The following is a 25,890-nucleotide window of genomic DNA, read 5'->3' on the forward strand; positions in this document are numbered from 1 at the left end:
CTTCCCCTATCACCTGTCCTTCCTTTGTATTAATATGGTAGTGCTTGACCTCCTGGATAAAATTTGGCATGGGACCGTCATTTGTTGCTTCGATAATGGGGTGGGTTTCATACCCCTTCCCTTCCTTTCCTTTCACTCCTTCACCTTCCCCTTCTCTTTCCTTTCCTTCCCTTCATGTCGTTTCCCTTCCCTTTATGGGTAATAAGGTGACTGCTTGACCCATGTGGAAAAAATTTGGCATGTGGCTATAATTTGACCCCACTTCAATAATAGGGTAGGTTTCGAACCCTTCCCCTTCCCTATCCACCTTTCACTTCCTTTGCATTTGACAAAATTTGGATGTGGCTTGTGCTGACCCAACAGATAATATGGTGGGGTTGGGCCATACCCCTTTCTCCTTCCCCATCTGCTCCTTCCTTTGTGATAATATGGTAACCGCTTGATCCCGAACCACAAAATTTGGCATGTGGCATCATTTGACCCAACTTAGACAATAGGGTAGGGGGTTGATATACCCACTTCCTTCCCTTCCCCATCCACCTTTCCCTTCTTTAACCAGTAGGAACCGCTTGACCAATCTAGACAAAATTTGGCATGTGGCATCATTTGACCCAACTTAGACAATAGGGTGAGGTTAAGGCATACCACTTCCCATCCACCTTTCCCTTCCTTTAACCAATGTAGAGACAACTGACCAATCTAGACAAAATTTGGCATGTGGCATCATTTGACAACTTAGACAATGGGGTAGGAGTTAGAGCCATACCCACTTCCCCTTCCCTTCCCCCATCCACCTTTCCTTCCCTTTAACCAATGTGGAACCGCTTGACCAATCTAGACAAATTTGGCATGTAGCATCATTTGTGTAGACAATAGGGTAGGAGTTAGAATATACCCACTTCCTTCCCTTCCCCATCCACCTTTCCCCTTCCCTTTGTGACTAATATGGTATCCGCTTGACCAATCTAGAGAAAATTTGGCATGTGGCATCATTTGACCCAACTCTCTCTCTCTCTCTCTCTCTCTCTCTCTCTCTCTCTCTCTCTCTGTTGGATATGAGGAATGGAAAAAGATTCTCATTCAAACAGGTGGGAGGTGAAATCAGTTTCGAGGGTGGCAGTGGAGATGTAACAGAATCTCTCTCTCTCTCTCTCTCTCAGTTGGGAGGTGCGACACTTTTGGGATCGTCTAACAACAGGGAGACCGTATATTAGTGTGGCAGTGAAAAAATGCATCCTGGCGACGAACTATGGAGAACTGTCCATTGATAAGTGGATGCAGCGACTGTGGGAGGACTCAGCCACCGCCTTTGTTTCCTTTTCGAATGGTCACATGAGAAAGAATATTGAATTAAAGCTCAGATAGAAATATTGAAACGAAAATAGAGATGACCCAAGAAAAGCTAAAACTGAAACACACATGTGCAGAAATCTGTCTAAACAAGTGGTGCGCAGACTACAGTACAAGAGACAAGCGCTTCAAAGGTAGAGTAGCCTCACCGTCTGTCTCTGCTGTCAACAAGAACAGGAGGAGAGTGGAAGAAATGTCAAAGGAACTAAAGGAGGAGCTGACAAAGGCTAAACTCGATGGCAAGAGAAGAGAAGAAGAAGACGGGATGGAAAAATTGGAACCTAAGAGAGAAGTGACAGACCTTAGGAGAGAGAAACGAAATGAACAACTTGGTTTAGAAAACGGAGAGCAAATATAATGGAGATTAGAACAGAATTAGTTAAGACCAGAACCAGAAATGAAACAGAAACAAGCACCAGACGAGGAGTACAAAGAAACTTTCAAGCAAAAAAATGATGCATTCAAGAGAGCTGTTGGTAGAAGAGTGACAGCAGCCAGAAAACATAATTCTCCCCCAAAAGGAATAAACATATCAATAAGATCTGCTGTGCTCTCAGAATCAGAAGAGGAAACAACCTCAATTGGAGACTCGTTCGTAAAAGACCAGGGGTCAAATTTTGTGGCCAAAAATAGAAATAGCAGAAAAGTTCAGTTTGCAGTGCAGGACCAAAGAAGATAACGGAAGTAGTGAAGAAAATCAAAGTGAAAAGCAGAAAAGTGCAATCATAGATAATGCGGGAGAGATGGCTTCCTTTCACAGGATGGAGAGCTGGCCAGACAGAAGGAATGTTATGAAAACATCCATGAAAACCGGCAAGGCATTCTTGTAGGACTTCACTTCTGCTAGAACCAATGTAGCCACTATTGCTCCCCTCAGCAATTGGAGTCAACGACAGACTGGAGCGAATATGCCAAGAAAAAGGTGTTCATTTCTTAAATTTCTGGGACAGATTTGTAGGGAATAAAAAACTATTTAAAAGAGATAGAACTCAGTTGACTTTGGAAGAAGCAAAATTACTAGGAAACCTTCTTAACGAAAACCTCTTGAAACACCTCAGTGAACTGAGCATTCAAGGGGAGGAGTCGGAAAGCTCCCAGAATTTGGTTAGCACTGCAGGAAACAGTGAAAATAATGGAAACGAATGAAGCCACCGAACAAAGAGATAGAAAAGTCCTCAGGTGGCTGGTTAATGCATGATCTATTCGGAACAAAGTAGATCCTCAAAGCATTGATAGCAAGTGAAGAATCGAACATAATAGGTATCCTGAAACAAGGACACAGAGGCAACAAGAGGGTGTAGGAGAGCACCAAATAGCAGGATATAAATTGTTCAAAAGATTAGACCCAAAAAAGTGGAGGCGTCATGTTATATGTCAAGGACCACCTCAATCCTATAGAGTGTAAAATTACAACCACTCGAGAAGTAACTGGCATCAATATAAGCAGTTTAGGGAAGAAGCTAACTCTGATACTAGTGTACAGATCTCCCCATCAACTACAAATGTCCGACTAGGAGCTGTATGCTTACTCGGAAAAGAAATAAACAACAAACTCTGCATAATAATGGGAGATTTCAATGCAGCAGTACACTGGGACACCATGACCTCCACATCAAACTTAGAAGGAAACAGACTTTTAGAATTTGTCAAAAATGAATTTCTCCACCAGTGGTGAACAAACCCGTTCTAGAGAGTTCAACATACCAGACATCGTCTATCAACAGAAGATAACACAGTGTCTGACCTTTCGAGTCTTTAAATCTAGGCAAAAACGACCATAAAATTGTACATTTCATATTAATATTCACCATAAAAAAGAGAAGATACTAAAGAGATTGAACTACGTCAAGGAGACTAAAAACACTAAAGGTGTATGTTAAAAACCTAGAGCACAAGAAAAACACAGACATAGATAAGTACTGGGAAGCCTTTCTAAAAGAATACACAGAAAAATACTCTAGATGTATACCATTAAAGCAAATACTAACAAATGGCAACCCTCAGCCTAAGTAGTTCAACAGAAATGAAAAATATATAATAGAATGAGAAAAGAGAGAGACAGCTTGCACAAATCAATGACCCCACCCAGCACCAGAAGAAGCAAGCAGACATAAAGAACTCTGTAGAATAGTGAACCAAATTAATGAAAATGCAAAGATAAACGAGTGTAAGAGAGTTGCATCAATTTGTAAGGAAAACCCAAAAAATTGCTGTGATTGTTAATAACAGAAAACCAATAAAATAGCATAGGTCCTTAAGTGACAACAGAAACCTGAACTCAGACTTGGAAAAAGCGGAGTTACTGAATAAATTTTTTACTAGTGTTTTCACAATTGAAGACACTACCTCAATCCCTGAACCAGCTATTAAATATGAATGAAGGGGCAGAACCGCTTGACAAAATAATATTTACAGAAGAAGACGTTAAAAACAAAAAATGAAATCTAAACAAGTTCAAATCTCTGGTCCGGATGGGATTCATCCGAGGAAGAAATTAAGAGTTAAAAGGGAGATATTTCCTCACCTATATAAACTCTACAGAGACTGCAGACACCGACCAGTTTCCAAAGGACAGAAACTGAGCAATGTGCCCCCAGTTTACAAAAAAGCTCGAAACCAAGGAAATTATAGACCAATCTGTCTAGCGTCAGTCCTTGCAATATTTTTGAGTCATAATTGCAGATCAAATTATTGGATCACATTGATAGAAGCAACCAGTTGTTAAACAGTCAACACGGCTTCAGACAAAACAGATCCTGCCTGTCAAACCTCTTGGCGTTTTTTCATATCATGCTTGGTATTTACGACACTAGTAGAGCAATAGACATACTCTACTTAGATTTCCAAAAGGCCTTTGACAAAGTTCCACACAAGAAACCAATGGTAAAAGTTAGAGCTTTAGGAATTTTAGGAGAAATGGCATACTGCCTTGAAGACTGGCTAACTAATAGAAAACAGAGTCATAATAAAAAGTGAAGAATCCAAATGGGCAGATGTGACAAACGGTGTCCTCGGGATCTGTCATGGCCCACTCTTGTTTTGTACATTAATGACATTGATGTGAAGCAACCTTGGGATAAGCCAAATTTACCGAAGACACCAAACTAGGTGTAAATGCAACAGGGCAGATACACAGTGAAAGGTTCGAAATGATCTAGGAAAGGAAATAGGAGGGTGGTCAGATGCCAAATGCCATTGCTTGGATAAATGTGAAATGTTACAAGATAGGACCAAACAACCCTCATGTAACTACATGATGCTTGGGAATGACGAAACAAGAAGAGAGGACTGAGAGTCATTATTTTCAAGGACTTAAAATCCACTAAGAGTGCATAAAAGCTGAAAAGAAGAAGGCACAGAAACTAGTGGGATACTGAATAGGCAGTTCAAATACAGAGACTAGGAAATGGTGCTGCAGCTCTACATATCCATAGACCTCATCTTGAATAAGCAGTACAGTTTTGGTCACCAACTCTAATAAAGGACATAAATAGATTAGAAGGGGCTGGCAGAGCCACACAAGTTAATTCCATCCATCAGGCAAATACCAAAGATCACTAGAGAGCCCGAACATGTATGGCTTAGAAACACGACGATTGCGAGGACAACTCATAGAAACATTCAAAATACTGAAAGGCATAACAAAAGCAGACAGTAACCTCTTCACATTAAATGAAAACCAGACGAGAAATAATGGATGGAAACTAGAACTGGGGAGATACAACACATCTCGTTGTGGGAACTTCTTCACATACAAGATATGCTTGACACATGGTCAAACTACCAGCAAGTTGTCAACAGCAACAGTGTGGAAGAATTTAAAAGAAAGCTGGAAAAAATCATTAGAACTCTGTGAATGAACAGTAAAAGCTGCTCCTAGAGATAAGTGAGCACATGATGTCTTCTCGGATGGACTAAAAAGTCTTTGAGACATCCTAATCCCTGTAACTCCTTGTAACTATCTCTCTCTCTGTTAAAATGAAGCTATGGAGAAAGGCACTCATTCAAAAAGTTGGGAGAGAAATAAGTTTTGGTGGAGGGGTGGAAAGAATCTCTCTCTCTCTCTCTCTCTCTCTCTCTCTCTCTCTCTCTCTCTCTCTCTCTCTTTGTTGGAAAGAAGGAATGGGAAAAGGTTTCTCATTCAAACAAATGGAAGGGAAATCAGTTTTGCAGGACCAAAAACGCTCCTGACATCCTGTGCATGGATGTGCTTCCCAGAGAGCATTTTGACATTCGTGAATCTCTCTGACCTCAGTGAAGTGCTATGCAATGAGAGTTTAGCGCTGCTTATTATTTTAACTCTGTAGACTTAGTCATATTTTAACTGGAAGTTTTCTCCAGGCTTCAAATTCTCTTTTCAAGCATGCGCAATGTGGTGTTGTGACGTGTTGACGTCATTACTTACATAAACTCTACAAAGAAGACACTTTGAAAATTTTGAAACACTGAAGATTCCAAACAGAATTCTCACTGTAATGTCGTCTTCTAATAAACCCTTGTCTTTAAAACAATCCCTCAGGGTTCCTCCTCAGACAATAGGAAAGCCAGAGTTACAGAAGCATTGTTAGAGATTGATATCACGAAGGTCTGGGTTACAAAATAAAGCGATCGATATAATGGAAAACACCAGTCTTCTAGAACGATCAATTCTGAAAGCAACAATTCAAACACTGAAATAATAATGTCAGGAGATGCTACGAAGGGCGTCGAGGAATTTCGGAAGGAACTGAACATCAAGACTAAGTGATGAATTAATCTAACTACCAAAGCTCCTCATGTGCGATCAATCAATCGGGCGATGGCCTTTCGTCGCTGGAGGAGAAGGCTGGAGCACCTTCAGAAACAGCTGCTCATCATCAGGCACAGAGGCATTTTCACGGACCTACAGCACTTGTTCTCCATCTGAGGAACCCGACTTTGGAAGATACTAACCTTACTGCGTTCAGACATCTGATGTTAAAATCTACGCTCAGCCTGAACTAAGGAAACGTATCGACCTCATCATCAAAGAGTTGGATTTCGGAAACTTCAATGGGCCCCAAGTACTGCATTCCTTTACTGTGGTCTCAAGATATACTGAAAAAAATCAGTTAGAAGATATTTTAGATAGACTTGGTTCTCTTGTTGGAGTCTGAAGCCAGTGAACGAACATAGGCATTCATTATGTGAACTCTTTCAAGTCCTCCAAGTCCAGTTCATGAAATAATAAACGCTTCAATTACCAACTTCCGGCCCAGGTGCAAATAGCTAGGATAACGGTGATCAAAACAAGTCTACAGTTTAGACTTGGAACAGGGGAAATTGATCAGATGTGTCTGTGTATCAATGGTGAGAGTCAAGGAAGCTTTCTCAACAGGCTGGGGGTCATCAGATGGCTGAACATCAACTCTAAACAATGACCTTTCTTCAAATGACATGTCAACTGGGACACTATTATGCGTCAAGAAGCAATTGTCCCATTCTCTGCAGCGTCTGAGTGTTGCTGACGAAGAAAGTCCCAAACACACACACAAAGGAAGCAAGGCACCCAGATTCAGAGGTGTGGACTTGAGCACCAAAATGCCGTCAAAACTTCAAGATTATCCACGAAGACATTTTACAGCACAACGAGATGATGGAAGAAGAAGAAGAAAGAAGAAAGAAGAAGAAGAAGAAGAAGAAAGGCCAATTTTCTGTTGAGGGTGATCATCATATCGTCTGCCCTCCTCAAACGAGGGATGGCGAGGAAACTCACCTACTAATTTTACCAGTCGTGAATACGAGCCAACTCCGACAGGCGAAGCAGAGAAGCCATCACGTCGCCGCCCTTCTTATAACTGCCGTGAATTCGGTCATGTCATTTTTCAGTGCCAGTTTAATCGTGGGATTAGATGCAATAGGTGTCGGGAGTATGGGCACAAAACAAGATTAAGTCAAAGTACAGAATAGCAATGACTTCCTCCTTATCATGATACTCAACAGATCGACGCTATTTGTTAAACAAGTAAATAAATGCTGATCCTTCAGGTCATTTTGATGGTATCGAAGTTTTAATAAATGATAGGAAGGTTGATATCATGTGTATAAGCGAATCGTGGCACTGGCGTGAAATACATACCAGCTTTATTGAAACCCCAGAGTTCTCATCTAGCGTAGTGATGGGGAGAACGGGGAGGAGTGTACCTGAACTCGTGAACCACGGCACATCGGATGACAATTCAGTACTTATAATAACAAATTTCCTTCCTTTATCATCAGAGGCTGTGTTTACCATCATCCCCATGCCCTCAACTAGAGCTGTGATTATCTTTCCGACGTGTTTAGTCCCATGTGTTTGAGAAACAAACCCCAACCCCAATTCTAGGCGACTTCAGTGATAACCTTCTGTCGCCAAATAATAGAATGGGAAACATTATTCAAACCCTCCGCTTGAGTCAGTTGGCAACAAAACCAACTCGTATTTCAGTTACCTCCTCAACTCTCTTGGGTCTTATTATTACCAACAGACCTCATTTCCTTACACATTCTGACGTCTTGCCTTGTTCAGTTGATGATCGTGAAATTGAACAACAACTATTGATATCGGAAGAGAGCGCCCTTCAACTGTTCAGACATTTCGTTGTCTCAAGAACTGTTCCCAGAATCTGCTCTTCCTTCAACATAATTTTATTTACTGATGACGTTCACTACCAGGTTCGTACTTGAACATTACTTTTATGAATGGTTGGACATCATCAGTCTCCTTTTATTGCAGGTAGTGCAATCCTGCCCCATGGATCGACACCGAAATTAGTACAATGAGATTCAGAGGCAATATTCTGAGAATTTAAACTGAAAATGGACAAGAGCAAATGTTGACAATAACTACAAAAGGGAGAAGAAAAACGTCAAGCAGTGTTGACTAAGAAGAAAGACTACTACAAGGAAGAATTCTCTAACTGTAAGGGTAACGTGAGGGAAGGAACATGGAATCTCATCAGCGAAATAATACCTGCAAACAAAGTTTCCTGGGTCACTTGAACATGCAGACATTGATCCTCAGAAGAGAGCAGATGATTTGAATAAATATTTTGCTATACAGGAAGAAAACATTACGCCAGATCGTAGAAAAATATCTGCAGTGCCAATGTCGTAGCCCTCCACATCACTTATTTGCAAGAAAAGATTCAGACTCAACCAGTTGATATCGACACTCTGATTCTTGTGACAAAACTCTTTCTGAAGCCCAGAAACGCTTTTTTATTGACTCTCTGCCTTGAAACAACTTTCCTGCGATCTTGTTATAGTCAACACCTCAATTATTTACAGGTAACTACCTGACCTTAGAGCGGCGTAGGTCCCGTTCACGAAAGTGGAGGAGACCGTGAAAATGTTAGGAATGACAGATCCATTCCTCTGTCGCCATATCTATCTCTAAAATGCTGAAATCATTGCCATTTACTCTTATTAATGGCTTTCCTTGAATCTAACCACTTACTAACTAATGAACAACGTGGTTTTAGACCCAATCTTTCAACGGAAACTGCGCCACTTAAATTTACCAATAAAATGTATGAAAACAGAAAATAAAAAAAATATCACTCCTGTTATTACTGGATCTATCGAAGCGTTGGATGATGTTCATCACAAATTCTAACAAGTAAATTAGCTAAAGTCAATGTCGACTCCTTTTGGTTTAGTAATCATGAGGAATCGCATCAATCTGCTGGTGTTGGATCAATCCTCTCCTGAGAGATATCTTCAGCATACCAGGGTCGGTCTGGGCTAATTGCTATTTTTAATCTGTATCAACGATCTATACACAATATATACGGGATGGTCTTGTTATTTATGCTAACATTAATGCAGATTTTGACCGGGCACTTGAAAATTTTCGATGATATGATAAAAGAGGCCGGAAATGTATCGACTACTGCAAAACGTTATTCAAAGTAATGGCCCTTTACTTAATGAAAGCAAAACACAGGTCATTTCTTCTGATCAAAACATTATATCTCGCATCCCGGAAAACACGGCAAATTCAGCAATGTGACACTTGTCCTGTCAAACAGTTTAAAACCTTTGTAGGTTTTCATGGATTGTGGCGACTTTAATGCGAGAATAACGCATATAAAGAGTAATTGGCATCCTCTTATATCTTGCAGGTAGTGATAGATTTGAGCCGAACTATAGTCATGGTGGTACGATTGTAGTTCTGAGTGTCCTAAACTGCGGGTCTGAGGTTCGATGTCGCCCAATTGGAAGGTCAAAGAAAATGCAATTTCGCCGCACAGGTCGTCGTTGGAAGTGCCCGAGCGTGACCATATTACTCAATGTTTGAAGAACTGAATTGGCTACGAATGTAACTGGTCTATATTTTAAAATCGTCTACTGCAGATATAAAGAGGCGCGAAACCATTCTTCTTTAAATCTCAGCTGATTGCACATGTACTCCAAAAATGAGTTAGTTCATCTTTGATTAACCTTTTATTTTCATCTGCACTGTCATGGGTTTTAGGAGACTTTTAGAAATCTCCTCTTCTCTACCGAGCGAAAGTTGTGAGATTTGTGGTCGTAAACTCTGCTTATTACATGTTCTTTGTGTTAGAATGAGCTAATTTGTCGTTTTATTGACTTGAAAGTTTAATCCTGAGGAGTATAATAAACCTGATGGTCTCCAAGGATCACATTCCTCCTGTGCCTACATCATTATACATGTTGGTCTTCCCACGTTTCTGTTGCAGAGTCGAAAGTTTTATTTCTTTCTGGTTTTTGCCAATGTTAGAGACATTGTATTGCAATATACCTCCTGCATGTAAGTGCTGTGATTGCTTATTATTTAGAAACTTTTATAAATCCCTGAATGGACCTACAGGATGTTACTACCCAAGAATGAGTACTGAAATGGACGTAACAGACATTGAAATGGAATAAGAACTTTGACTCCTCTCTCTCTCTCTCTCTCTCTCTCTCTCTCTCTCTCTCTCTCTCTCTCTCTCTCTCTCTCTCTCTCTCTCTTTGTTGAAAAATAAAAAAAATGAGATCAATCAAACAGTTGTATATCAGTTTTGGGGTGGGGTAGCATAGAGAGTCTCTCTCTCTCTCTCTCTCTCTCTCTCTCTCTCTCTTTGTTGAAAATAAAAGAAAAATAGACTCAATCAAACAGTTGTGAAATCAGTTTGGGGTGGGGTAGCATGTAGAAAGTCTCTCTCTCTCTCTCTCTCTCTCTCTCTCTCTCTCTCACACACAGTTGGGAGGAAGTCAGTTTTAGGGGTGGTTACAAACGAGAGAGAGAGAAGAAGAAAGAGAAAGAGATGACAATAATTAAAGAAAATTGTAAGTGTAGTACTTGAACGAGAAAGATAAGTTACGTGAATTTTACAGAAAAAATGTATATAGTAAGTAAACAGAGAGAAAGAGAGAGTTGGGAGATGGTTCTCTGCACAGGCTCTTGCAAATATTTTTTCCTCCATCTATTTAAAAAAAACATCATTTATACAAGGTTAACTCAAAATGTTCATTAATTCTTATTTATAAGTCAGACATAAATAATAATAATAATAATAATAATAATAATAATAATAATAATAATAGTAGTAGTAGTAGTAGTAGTAGTAGTAGTAATAATAATAATAATAATAATAATAATAATTATCTATATACATATATATATATATATATAAAAATGGATGTATGTCGTATGTTCCACATACACTCTAAACGCGATGAACGATTTCAGCCAAACTTTTGAAGTCCAGACATCACACAACGGGGGCAGTGTTGTGGGAATGGATGACATGAAAAATAACCGAAAACGGCAGGTATTAGTGTCTAATCCTTAGTTTTCGAGGTCGCTGAGATGAATAGTGACACTCCTGATGCCCTTTAAGTCCAGGTTTCGCCCCGATAGGAGGTGGAGGTGAGGAGGGGTGAAATATAAAATGTCAAAAATGCTGGGCAATGTAACTGAAGCAACTGTCTTAACAGGAAAGGGAGTGAGTGAGAGAGAGTGAGAGGGAGAGGAAGTGAGAGAGAAGTAGAGGGGGTGTTGGGAGGAGAGAGAGAGAATTTATTGGTTGTGATTCAGATGTATGAATGTATATGCTTAGAAGCAAAATAATATAATAATAATAACAATTGATAATATTAAATGAAATTATTGCATCAGTTGCATTTGTTGTATGACTCTTCTCTCTTTCTAATTATTGCTTTTTCTCTGCTGCATCAGATGAGTAACGTTCCGACGTTCTGCATCTTCAGGAGGAAAGAGTCAGAAATTCAGGGGACTCCATCTTCATATCTATATTTGAATCTGATTCACCTTTGTAAGGTTTCTGCAATGTCTGTATTTGTCAATTAGAGAATACGATTCTTTTTCGCCATTGTTCTCAGTTCCAACTTCAGGTATGATCACAGCTGAGGGTAGGAGTAGGTAGATCTTGTGAATTTTTTTGATTGGCCAGGGCAGGTGCCGATGCCATTGGCTGGTGGAGAGTTCTTCCAGCCAGCTTTTCAGGCATGAAGGTCACGCTGCTGCTACAGCCTCTCGCTGCCTGGAGGGAAAGGGGCGTGGCATCAATGGGCGGTGTGTGATGCTGCGTCTATTCCCATTGGTGGCGGGATTGTTCGTCTGATCTGATGTTTCTAGGCCGGGGTGTCGCTCGTTCTGGTGTTGGTCGCAGGTCCTGGTATTATAGTCCTTCTGATATTTGTAGGAAGGAAGAGCACCTCCTGCGTCGTATTGAGAGAGGGAGGGAGGGCTTCTGTTGCTGGATGAGGAGCGCCTCTAGTAGTCGTAGACGTCGCGAGTGTGGGGCTCTCCCAATTATCGAGGTGTTTTTGATAATTCTGTCACGAGAGATGACGTCCTGGTGCGAGTTTCTAGTATGTATGGTTTTTATTACTCCTTCTTGTGCGTGACGTGAAATCCTCTTCGACAGTTTCATAGTGGTCACACCAATGTATGAGCCGGAACATCCATGGACAGGGCATTTAAATTGGTAGACCACATTAGTTTGTTTCAGAGGATCTCTTGTCGGTGGGGTTGGGTTATTTTTCATGATTAAATCTCTCGTGTGCCGATTTTGGTAGCAGACGACGAGGTCCAGCTTGGTGTCAACTCCAATACCATATTGCCAGATGATGTTTACTCGGTTAGATGCCTAGATGACTTGCTTTTACGGTCTGAGTAAACCACGACATTGATCAATTTCTAACTGATCTTAACTCCTTAGTGCCATCAATAAAGTCACCATGGAGAAAGAAAAACAACTCATAAACTTCTTAGACACTGATGTAATAAGAACAGATTATGGCCGGCATTCAAAATTCACAGAAAAGCTAAAAATAACAACAATGATCAATGCAAAATCGACACATACACGTAATGTTCCGGTATGGCTTCATTTCATTTTCTGAGAGCATAGACTAGTTAGCCCCGAGTATCTGGACGAAGAGTTTAGTAACATCACCAGAATTGGCATAAAAACCCACTTTTCAATCAGGGAAATAGAACAATGTTTAGCCTATTCTAGCTATAAACAAACATGTTATAGAAGCACCAAAAGGAATATGATATGATGAGTAATACTTTGGTTCTCTCTTTCCACCCTTCATTCAGTGATATTGTTTACCCTTTAGTTAAGAATATTAAACCTTAAAGTAGTCTTTTCTTCCCCAACACAATAGGAAAGACAGCAGTCATTAGCAACAGCCCCAAACAAGAAGAAGAAGAAGGTGTGGTTCATGAAATACCTCGTGAATGTGGCAAATTCTACCTGGGACAAATCGGACAAGATATTTATAAGAGAATTTTAACATCAATATTGTTTAGAACAAATTCTCCAAAGAGCGCTGTTGATTTACATGTGCAAAACTGTAGCCTATTCTTTGGAACAAAACAGAAATATTATTCAAAGAGAAAACACATTTGAATAGTGATAGCCAGAAATCTTCAAAGAGGTTAGTAGATAAATATGGGGTTTATTTTCTGATGTACCAGGTCGAACATCCGTTTTTGGGACATGATGTGGACGTGGGTAATGCCATTCCTGTTAAACAAATTGCCACAGGTTAAATCCCTTCAAAAAGTGAAGTAGTGGCAAAGGAAGTCGAGTACATGCTTAAACATGACCTAATCAGACCAAGTAAAGACGCCAGTCATCTCCGGTAGTTTTAGTTAAAAGCCTGACGGAGATTTTAAGGTTATTTTCGACTATCGAAAAATGAACGAAGATGATAAAACAAACTATTATCCTTTACCTTGTACAGAGGACTGTATTAATACGTTTAGGAAAAATTCAAATATATCCAACAAATTTGATTTAGTAAAAGGATACTGGCAAGGTTCTTCTTTCCAAGGTGCTAGAACATTATCGGCATTGTAACACCGCAAGGTTTGTTTCAGTGCAGGTGATGCCGTTTGAGATGAATGCGGCAGCCACTCCAAGATTAATGAATAGTTTGGTCTATGGTTTAGAAGGTTGTGTGGTATACATAGACGATGTGTCAGCTAGGTGATGATTGAGGGCGCATCTGAAAGAATCAAAGGCGTTGCACAGTGGTGGAATCTTCCATTTTGTGATCAAAAGTCTAGGTTTTAAATTTGATGAAAAAGCATGAATACATAAATTATAGCCTATGTAGCACGTACTAAAAAACTTCTGGACTAAAATAGATTTTTTTATCCTTAGTTAATACAGTTCGAAGTTATTTGCATAAAAAGTAAAGGCTCATAGATCTTTTACTATTCAAGTATTGGTAGTATATTTTGCATGTTGATAAAATAAACATGTAAAGTTATTTGAATATAAAAATATTTTGTTCATAACTTTTATATATGGAAATATGATGTCTTCACTAAAGTTATCATATCTCATGGGATCACCATCGATCACTATTATTGTTTTATCTATTATAAACTTACTACGGATGCCAGCGATTCGTGTTGGTGCAGTCCTTTTGCAGGCTGACGAACAATGGCATCCAGTTGCTTTCTCTAAAAGTTTCTATTTTGCTCAACGGAACATTCAACAACTCAAATTTGCCGCCGGAACTTCATTAATCCTAGCAATTAACCATTTTTTGTTTATCTTTCATCAACAGGTACACTTAAAACAACGCATTATGACCGATCATAACCTCTCTCTAACTTTGTCATTTCTTACAAAGTAAGAATCAGAGGCTACTATGATGTTTGGACGTGTTCATGCTTGAAAAGAATGGAACCTAAAAATAACTACACTTATTCCGGCAAGACTCACGATTGTTGCATTTGTATTTCACGGTGATTAGAATAAATACAAATTTCAGAGAAAATGTTTGGTAAGAGAATTTTTTTTTAAATTAGGGTTTTCTTTTTAACTTGAGTCCATGTCGAAGATGATTTCATGGTATTGAATTAACCGAATATTTACAAGTCGTATCAAATATAAACAGGAATCGTTCTAGCTGAGACAGGAATGTTATAGCATTTCAGTACTTTAAGGAGCTTTGAGTTCTATTACTCAAGGTCGGTTATTAGACTCTTGTGGTTTTGAAATACAATGTGTAGGTTTCGTTATGAAAAAACTATTTGTGATATCGTTATCTATTGGTTCTAACAAGTAGATGTTTCTGTAGTTGGTATAACGTCCCTCTCTGGATACATGATACGACTAAGGTGTGACTTTGTAGGCCATGCCTTCAGAGGTGGTTATGTCCACAAAATACACAGAAATGCACTTTCAGGCTTAAATACGCTTCACGAAATTTCTTGTGCAGATTAGCGTGGTTCAGTAGATCCGTGTTGGTTCCTTGTATCAGTCTAAATAGTGGGTATAACATTGTCACTTTGAGGTGGCATAAGAAAAACCGATGTTAAGTGAATTGATCAGATGATTAGATCTATCAAAACCAGGTGAAATTTAAACATGTTGACAATGCGTGCAAAGATGTATTATAAGACAGTGAGAAGTGGTAGTGTGGTAGGCATGTAACCTCAGAATGATAATAATCGGGGTGTGCATGAGCAATGTAAGATATACTTTGGTGGTGCTTGAAAGTATGTAGATGGTGTGGTTTTAGTTATCTTTATTTTCAAAATTTCATAAATTTGTGTTAGTACTTTGGGTAATTTGTCTCCTTGGTTGTTGTGGTTGTTGCTGTTGTTATTGTTTATCTTTAAGTATGTATAAAGCATATGTATTTGAGTCTCATTTATGTATCTATATATTTTCATTTTATTTTCTTTATTTCAGGTTTTTTAAAAGTTATGTCTTAATAATTGATAATTATTAAATTGTCTGATATTTACCTCTAATTTATTTGTTAGATTTTTATTTTTTTTTTTTTTGTGAAAAAATTTTTCTTAGGTAATGGAGGTGTCTATATTGAAGTGATATTTTTATTTAAGATTAAATTTAATTTTTATTTAATTTGTTAAAAAGGATTTATGCTGGATTACTGCCATCTTCAAATTAGAAGACTTATCCGGATTACCAATCGGGAGGTTCTTTCGGATTCACCACTCCACCTCTCGTTCAGATAGAAAACCAGGGGGATCTCGCTATCCCATGGTAAGGTTTATATGCCTTTGAATTGTATCGATCACGGCTGTGGATTTGTTGTGGCTGCTTGGTTGGGGCCGAGTTGGTTAACCACCTGTTACTCTACTCCAGACGTGGAGGATACCCTTATACTTCGTGAAACATATAAATAATTTATTCAAGAAGCTAATAAGTGACAAGTTTATTTATAGGAAAATTAGTTTGTAACTTGTTAGGTTTTTCTTTCTATGCAACTTCCTCCTCCTTTCTGGACCCCCTAATTTTTGTTTGAGTGTTTGATAACTACCTTAAGTGTAGGTGTTTTTTGGATGATTATTATTACGAGTGAAAGTGATTCATTTATTACCCGTGTTAAAGAGGTTCAGGTGTAATTTCTATGTTTATTTTTGTATTAAATTTATGGTTTTTCGTGGTGTTTGTTTAATCTCCCCTTGAATTCATTCTTGCACTTTGTTTATTGAGTTATGAATCATAATCTCTCCCTTGGCTGAGTCGGTTGAGCTTCAGACCGTCGCTCGATGGGCCGGAGTTCAATCCCACCGACCGGCTGATGAAGAGTTAGAGGAATTTATTTCTGTGATAGAAATTCATTTTGCTATAATGTGGAGGAATGTAGGTTGTTGCTAAGTAAATTTTGGTAGCCACGTAAAATAAGTCTAATCCTTCGGCCAGCCCTAGGAGAGCTGTTAATCAGCTCAGTGGTCTTAAAACTATATACTTATGGACTTCATATCGGTATTTTGGTAACGGTTAAATAGTTATAATATATATATATATATATATATATATATATATATATATATATATATATATATATATATATATATATATATATATATATATATATATATATATATATATATATATATATATATATATATATATATATATATATATATATATATATATAAGTATATCAATCAACGCAAAAATAAAATGGCAAAACTGCTTGGTTGGCACTGTATCTATCCTCCAGATAACTGACAGACAGACAGACAGACAATCCGACGTTTTTCAAAGTAACAAACAGTTGAAGGAACTTGAATGCGCAAAGTTTAGTCACTGAATGAAGGAAGTCTGGTCGAATCCTGGAACACCGCAGGATTGTTAACACTAAACTTCTTGTGCCTTGGAACAAATTCAGACAGCCGAGACTTTCGTCTCAACGACAGTTTCCTTCTGTCAGTTTCAGCAGGCAAAGTGGATTTAAGGCAAAGCTGATTTAGCTCAACGTTCGTATTCAGCGGTTACTCTAACATAATGCTACATCGTATAGACTATCTTATACTTAATCATTTTACTTAAATAAGATTACATTATACTTAATCATTCTGCTTAAATAAGATTGGCTTATACTTCATCATTCTGCTTAAATAAGATTACCTTATACTTAATGATTCTGCTTAAATAAGACTGCTTACATTATACTTAATAAGATTCTCATTCTTAAATAAAATTGCCTAGGCCTTCATCGTTCTTCTTGATGAAGTTTTTCTCATAAATCATTCTGCTTCATAATTATAATCTTATGCTTTTGAAATCTACTTTATAGCAATTATCTGATAAGTAAAAATTCTACTTTATAAAGATTACCAAATACTTCATGCTAGTGAGCAGTACCTGCCACCTTGTTTTGGTTTTACTCGAAAATAACATTTTCTTATGAATGTTTCATCTCATAACATGACGTGCCTAAATTTCTACTACACTAAAATACAACATCTACATACTGCATTATAGATCATTTCCTCGATATATCACCACATCACAAACAAATATGTCAAACAAGCTATTCCATAAATTACTTCAACTTCCGTATGTCCACGAGCAATTTCTCCTACACACATCTAGTCTCATATTTTACTCTTTTCACTGAAACAAATGTAATTAAACTATTCTCTCGTTTCACTGTTTGACTTCTGCTTTGCTCTAACACACAATGGTTGTATATTATATAATATTTTGTCGCTTCTCTTACCGACCGCCCTATCTCTTTTCTAATTATGGACTAGATTTCCCTCGATCAATAATTTGTTTACGAATACTGGCCCGTTATTTTAAGATCTTTTATTTCTCCTAAAAACAACGCTGAACTTAAGGCTATCCGATAAGCCTCCTCTAACTTATTTTTCCGAAATCTGCAAATCCTCTTACTGTCTAAGTATTGATTTGTCAATTTTCCATTAAACTGAGCACACAGTTAATCTTACTGTCTTGTTAATTAGCATCTGAAGACATTAAATCAATTACCATCTTGCTCTATGTTTTTTACAGTCTAGTATAATCTGCAATATCCTCCTTGCTTCTCCCATCCATCAGTGTTAGGCTTTAAGATTCTCTTCCTACATTTTTACTTTCCTTGATGTCTGATTTTCACGAAGGAATTATGCTTCCTTATGTAAAAAAAAAAAAAAAAAAAAAAAAAATAAAAATAAAAATAAATAAATAAATAAATAAATAAATAAATAAATAAATACACCGCGCACGCTGATCTGTCCAAAATCTTTGTCAAATGCAATGTTGATTTCGGAACAACTGACGACGTACAAGTTGCACAAATGAACTCTTCGTCTTGCGCTTAAGTTTCTAGCTGTAATGACTATTCCAGCATGATATCATTCGCGAAACAGATAGGAAATCGTATCAGAGCTCCGCCGACCAGCCTCCGCCAGGTAATACGCTGTGTCTTCATTAATGATAACATGTTACTTGATTTAATCGACGGATAAGTTAACAGACAGAACGGTTGAGAGAGAGAGATGATTTAGTCTTCCCTTTGGCATCCTAGTACAACAGCTGGCGTGGAAGATTTCCCATGAGCTGAGTAATATTTTGGTAATACTGGTAACTGTAAAATTACATTATCTTTAGAAGTTACACTGTTGAAGATTGTTATGGCAATGAAACTGTAACTATCAAACGTGTGTCAGATAGTAATTATGCCAAACTGTTTCTATATAAATATCCGTCAGTGAATCACAGACCAGTGAATGAATGAGAGGAAAGGTAACCAACCAAAAGCTAAGCCGATGCAACGCTGTTCACGGAAACTGAGAAAGACAAACTCAGCTCCGAAAAGGTAGAACATAAAATTTGGACGACGAAGTATTTTGGTAATCCCGTCTAATCTGTCATCAGTGACGTCGGACAAATAAAAATATTCAGCAACTGAAGACTGCACTCTTTCATGGAGAACCATGATTCCTCGACTCACGTATCCCATAATAGAATAGAATGTAGAATTTAGGGCAAAAGCCAAGTGCTGGGACCTAAGAGGTCATTCAGCGCTGAAAGGGAAACTGACAGTAAGAAGGTTTGAAAGGTGTAATAAAAGGAAAATGTCGCAGTTGCACTATGAAACAATTTGTCGACGTTTTCAAAAACCGTCGAATCGCACAATTTGGGCAAAATTAGCTATTACTACCACAAAAACAGGCATACTTTGATCTTAAATGTCACAAACTTTCAAATTGGTATCTCAAGTGGTTTTCGAGATATAAAATATGAATACTGTACTGTCGAATATCGACATTTCACACTAAGTCAGTTTTCACAAAGCGACGAATGTTCGATTCGTCACTTTGTGAAAGCGTGAGGCTTCTTGAATGCGCACTTTGTTTTTTTCACAAAGTATAGCATCGATAATTAAAAACATTTGGTTGCTCTGTATGATAACTTTTTATATTCATATGATGGTATTATGCTAATTTATGTGTAATAACTTGTATCTGACAATCATAAACTTGAAGTCTGCTGTTCAATTTTAGAAAAGAATTAATAATACCAATACTATGGAAAGAAAACATTTTTTTTTCTAAATATCCTGAGAATTTGACCTTTAGCCGTTTATAAAGGAAATCCATTTCATCTGCAGTAGAATTTCGGGGAAGTTAATCCCATGCTGAAGACCTGGGTCAAGAAGTGGTTGACAAAAGAGATATTAGCCAAGAAAAGTACCTCAAACGACTACGATTCTGAGGATTCTGATATACCACTCACTACCATCAAAAAGAATCTTGAGAATGACAATTCTTCTTCCATGGGTGTTTCTAATATACTTAGTTCAGAGTGCGATTCAATCAGTGATCCAGTGTATGTGCCGAACAGTGATGACCTTATATCCGAGGATGAAATATCACAAATTGGCAAATGTGACAATCAAGGTTGTATGAGTGGTGTCTTTGCAGCTTAAGCAAGGTTCGAATGTCAACTTTGTTTTTCTCATTTTGAAAACAACGACAGTTGCAAAAATCACAGTGTGATAATAAGTAAGAATTGTGATAAAGCTCGTGCAAATTACGAGAATAACTTAGAAAAAGAAACAGTTTCTGATTCTGTTAGTGTAACATATCCTGAACAGTTTGAAGATGGATTTGTAAAACAACCAAGTGGAATGTCACCACTGAAAAGGCATAACTTTTCAGAAAAAGAAAGGCTTCGAAAACTGTGCAAAGAAAACCGTAACTCTGGTTATGCATACATAAGTGTACAAAGTGAGATAAGAGATACCAGCAAGAAGGAACCTGAAGCCATGATGCTTTTCAGAAAAAAATATTGTGCAATGTAAGAGGTCCGTGCTGCCATGAAATAACTGATGAAGAAAGAAATACCATTCTCAGTGGTTTTTATGATTTAAGAAGTGTTAAAAAGCAAGGGGAATGGTTATGTCGGCATGTTCAAGCTACTGACACCAAGAATGATAAAGAAAGGAAACTGAGTCGTAAAACCACAACATTCTTATATTTCTTACCAAAATCCGACGGTAGAAAATTACGGGTGTTGAGTGATGTTTTTAAATACACTAAATATAAGTGAAAGGCAAATTAGGACAGCAAAGAAGAACTGCGCAAGAAGAGGGTCGTGGATGTAGAAGGGAGAAATTAAAGAAAAGGGATGAAAGACTTAAACTAAAGGTGATAGAGCACATTAATAGATTACCAAGGATAGAGTCACATTTGTCGTAGAAGCTCCACCCAACAATATTTATATCCTGATTTGACAATCACCAAAATGTATCAACTTTGTACCGAAGACAACAGTGGAGTTAAAGTTAGTTTTTCTTTTTACAGAAAGACTCAAACCTCAGAAGTTAAAATTTCATGTGCCCAAAAAGGACCGGTGTGGTTTGTGTGTGTGAGAAGCATTCCGGAAAGGAAATGCAGATGAGCGAGAGGAATTGAAATTTCGATATGAAGAACATAAAACAGCAAAAGATTTAGTTAGAGAAATAAGGAAAACAAAGGAGAGGGCTAAGTCGAATAATGAACTAATTGCTGCAAATTTCGACCTGGAACAATATTATATTTGCCTAAATCTCCCCGCAATGAACTCTTTTACAAAAGAAAACTGTCATGCTATAATTTTACCACATATACTTTAGGAAATGCCGAGGGTTCCTGTTTCTTTTGGCATGACGGGGCTACTAATCGAGGGGCAAATGAAATTGCTTCTTGCAGAAGCAGACAAGAATTCAAAGTATACTGATGTTGCCTTTTTTTGTGATGGATGTGCCGGACAAAATAAGAATTCCATACTGCCAGCTATGTCGCTTAATTTTTGGGAGAATTCAATTTCAATAAAGTGAATCACTGTGTACTTCTTTGAAACAGGTCATGGTCAATGTGAAGGAGACTCAGTGCATAGTAGTACTGAGAGGGCAATGGAAAGGCAGGAGATATTTTCACCCCGTCACAGTTTGCTGGGAAAAATCCTTACAAGGTGATAGAATTGGAACCGAAAATGATCACCGACTGGAAGGATTATTCTCAACAACTTAGGATTCTCCGAATTAGCTCATCTGACGAGGTCTTACCAGTCGATTGGACAAAGATAATAATGCAACTGCATATGGATAGAGAAAAGAAAGGAAAACTTTCCTACAAAGCCTCCCATTCTGCCCAGGATTTTCAAACAATATCACAGGTTGCTCCTCGAACCACGGGGAAAACTGAAATTCAGAGTGTTTAGCAACCACGGCAGATTACACAGGCTGTTCAATTACCAAGTGGCAAATTTAATGACCTTTTGAGCTTTTGTAGTGGAACAACTCCTGTTATTAGCAAACTTGATCACATTTCATTTTACTGTAATTTGCTTCATTACAAAAAAAGCTTAGTAATTATATCTAGAATAGACATGCATGCAATGTAACGCTTTCAGTGAAAATAAACTATTTCCATCAATATATCTTACCCTCTCAGCCTATACTGTATGTATTTATAAAAACAATATTTCAACCTGAGATTCGGTGTGCGACAAATATCCATTATTTCAAATAACAAAGTCACCACAAAGTGACGAATAGATGTCGAATCGTTAACACTGTGAGTCAGTCAGTCTCAACACACTGATGAATATCTTTGATAAACATTATTAAGATATCTTTATGAATTTCAGAAATTGTTTAAGTACTGTTTGAAAGTGAAAGTCCCAATCTTATCAAGTATCAAAAATCAAAAGCTTACCAACTAAATTACTTGATAAAAAGATGGTTTCAAATGAGAGAAATCTTCAAACGCGATTTACTCAAAAGAATTTTGCCGAGTCGACGGTTTGTGGAAACGTCGACGAATTGCTCAAGAGGATGGAAAGTCAGGTTGAAGAAAGAATAAGAACGGAGGCACGGTAAAAGGAGAACGGAGGCACGGTAAAAGGAATGAAAAGGCAGCTAGGGACCGAAGGGAGGCTGCAAATTGCAAGGACCCTTAAGTAATGCCTAAAGTGCACCACGTGAGGTACACTGATGGCACCAACCCCCTACGGGGCATATCCCATAATGGTCTGATTTATATCACATTTCGAAAGAAACTAGAGCTTGCATTAAGGGCTAGGTATTACACAGCGAAAGAGGAAGAGGAAAAAAACGAAGCACCCTTGGAAAGTCTCCTCACAGGACTCCACTTCGCTAAGGTACGCCAACAAACAAACTTCACCAGTAAAGAAAAAAGGAAAAAAGACAACCACCAGCATTGCCATTAACCGCTCTACAAGTGCACAAAGAAACTACTCGACCGTTCACACACAAAGGTAACGGAGCGTTCACTTCCAAACGAAGCTAACAAAGCAATCAAAGTACTTGAAAAACTCTCTCTCTCTCTCTCTCTCTCTCTCTCTCTCTCTCTCTCTCTCTCTCTCTCTAAAGTAACACAACACATGATTTTTTTCCTTTTTTTATACTTCATATATCATGATAAACTTCTGTATCTAAACTGTAAAGGTCACAATGCAACTCATTTATTTTTCTTCTCACATCTCGTTTCATATTCTAGACGATGTTTTATAGGTGACAGTGTTTCTAATCACGCGTAAACATAGTTATGAACGTCACGCTGTATGCGGCGTTTACCAAGCAGAAAGTACTTAGTTGAGTTTACTATCTTGCTGACAGAGCTGATCTTGCTGACAGGGCTGACCTAAATGATAACTCCGAGCATCGTCACTCTTTTTAACGTAATGAAGATTCTATTAAGAATTTCATTCTTTTTCGCACCTAACATTTTATTCCTAAGGAATGTTTTCCTACACATTCCAAGTGACAATCGTCCAATTCTAGTCATGTCCTCGTTCACATTCTGCCCTCAAGAAATTATTTATTTCCTCATTAATCGCATAAGACCATCGCTATCACGAGTGTCGAATGACTTATGAATCACTGGGATGGATGAAATCCGGGTGCTACTTTGGCTTGTCATCTACGCGTCACCTACTCCCAAGTGCTAGTACTAAACATGGCGAAAGCTCCTTGGGACGCCGTGTTTAGTACTAGCCCCTCGGGGATCAAAGCATCATATACACCCATTTCTATACTGTGTGGTCGACAAATTATATTAATAAACGATATCTTCGTTTATTAATGCGGCCGTCTACTTTACATTTACCATACGGTGTTTAGTACTGGCACCTCGGAGTGCAGTAGGTGATGCGTAGATAAGTCAAAGTAGCACCGAAATCCGTTATGCCATCTTTTCACTGAAGTATTTCCACTCCAGTTGTGAACTGTTAGGCCATATCGTCAATAAAGGATCTCCAGGGCGCTGATTCGTCAACAGAGGTGTTTTAGGACATCACTACAACAGAGGTCTTGTGGCTAAAGACTGTTGTATTCTGGTTTTGTCATATATCTTTTCTGCTTTTTTTTCCTCTCCCCTTCTGTCATGTCACAAATACGGCTCCACTTGGTCTTACCAGTAACTATTCTCATTCCGAAGGTACAGGACAATGACCAGTATTTATGGAAACCATAAAAATTTTGCTTCTCTGTTAATGTCATCAGTAACTTTAGGTTGATGCTAAGTTAAGTATACCTTAGTTTTACCAGACCACTGAGCTGATTAACAGCTCTCCTAGGGCTGGCCCGAAGGATTAGACTTATTTTACGTGGCTAAGAACCAATTGGTTACTTAGCAACAGGACCTACAGCTTATTGTGGAATCCGAACCACATTATACAGAGAAATGAATTTCTATCACCAGAAATAAATTCCTCGAACTCTTCATCAGCCGGCCGGATAAACGACACCTACTTCTTATTATTATGAAGTAGCAAACTGGAAGTTAAATTAATCAGAGAACAACAAAAATTATTCTTAAATGAGAGAAACACAATAAGAGTATCGTAGTGTTTTCACTCTTGTGACAGTGAGAATAGCCTGGCAATCAGAATCAAAGGAATACTGCATTTCAGTATTCCTTTTTCTTTTTCACTTCAAAAAACCGATGAATGGTCAATGATATTTCTTCTTCAGTAGTTCAAACACATCAAACCTTTTTTGAAATGCAATATTAAAAAAATTGTTTCACCATATTATTTTTAAACATCAATGATATTACATTTTATATTGTAAACATACTTGGACACAACACAAAAATATCATTTTTTAACTCCTCGCTTTATATTGGGGCATAATTCTCAAATATGTATATTTCATCATATTGTGGACTTTAGAATATCATCCAATCTGACCTTAAATCTAAAGTTTGTTTTTATGGAGCTGACAGTCAATATCCACAGCCAAATGTCATTGGTATACCATGTGTGGTAGACAACATGAGCTTCCACCAATCACAATCAGGTTCAGTTACACCGGTAGCAACTACATATTTTGAATAGTCATTCACTCTCGAATCGTAGAAAAGAGAACAAGACCGAGTGTTATGGCTCTCTTTCCTCAGGCAGCCTGCATGACTTCCGAGTATGCTGGGACAAGCGCTTTTTCATCTCTATACAAAACAAGTAAAAAATGCGCCGAAGTTTCTTCGGCGCAATCGAGTTTTCTATACAGTGTATAATGCTGTATGAAACTCTCCACCAAGACCGGGCAGCGCTCAGTTGCTCCCCAGATGCGGTCAAGTGAAGATGCGACGGCGGCTGGCACCTCTAGCGGTACCAGGACGCACGATCATGGCTAACCTTAACCTTAAATAAAATAAAAACTACTGAGGCTAGAGGGTTGTAGTTTAGTATGTTTGATGATTGGAGCGTGTATGATCAACATGCCAATTTGCAACCCTCTAGCCTCAGTAGTTTTTAAGATGTGAGGGCGGACAGAAAAAGTGTGGACGGACAGACAAAGCCATCTCAATAGTTTCCTTTTACAGAAAACTAAAATCTGTGCCCGTAGGCAACTTATACATATCAGTTCTGTATGCCTCCTGAATATGTTCATTTATTTATTTATTTTTTTACCCACACTGGATACTCTCATCATTCGCACAAAAGTGACCCCTTTAAGGTCTTCCTCTCCTCTCGCCACACAGGACTTCCTTTTCGTATACACTTTCTGTCACCCTAACCAATCCAGTTCCCTCTGGACGATTGAAACACTTCTAAGGTTCGTAACGGCTCTTATATTTGAATCTATTTTTTACCTCGTAATTATTGCATTAACGCTTCTTGCCATGTACAGATCTACATTGAAAGGTGAGTTCAACAATGTTCTCTATTTTTATTGAAGACATTTTTTTATATTCCATAGGTTTTGGATACTTCTAGCGCGCTGTCCTCCCTCGCTTAATCTCTCCCATTCCTTTTTTCTCGT

Source organism: Macrobrachium rosenbergii, chromosome 12 (assembly GCF_040412425.1).
Source record: "Macrobrachium rosenbergii isolate ZJJX-2024 chromosome 12, ASM4041242v1, whole genome shotgun sequence".
Lineage (NCBI taxonomy): Eukaryota > Metazoa > Arthropoda > Malacostraca > Decapoda > Palaemonidae > Macrobrachium > Macrobrachium rosenbergii.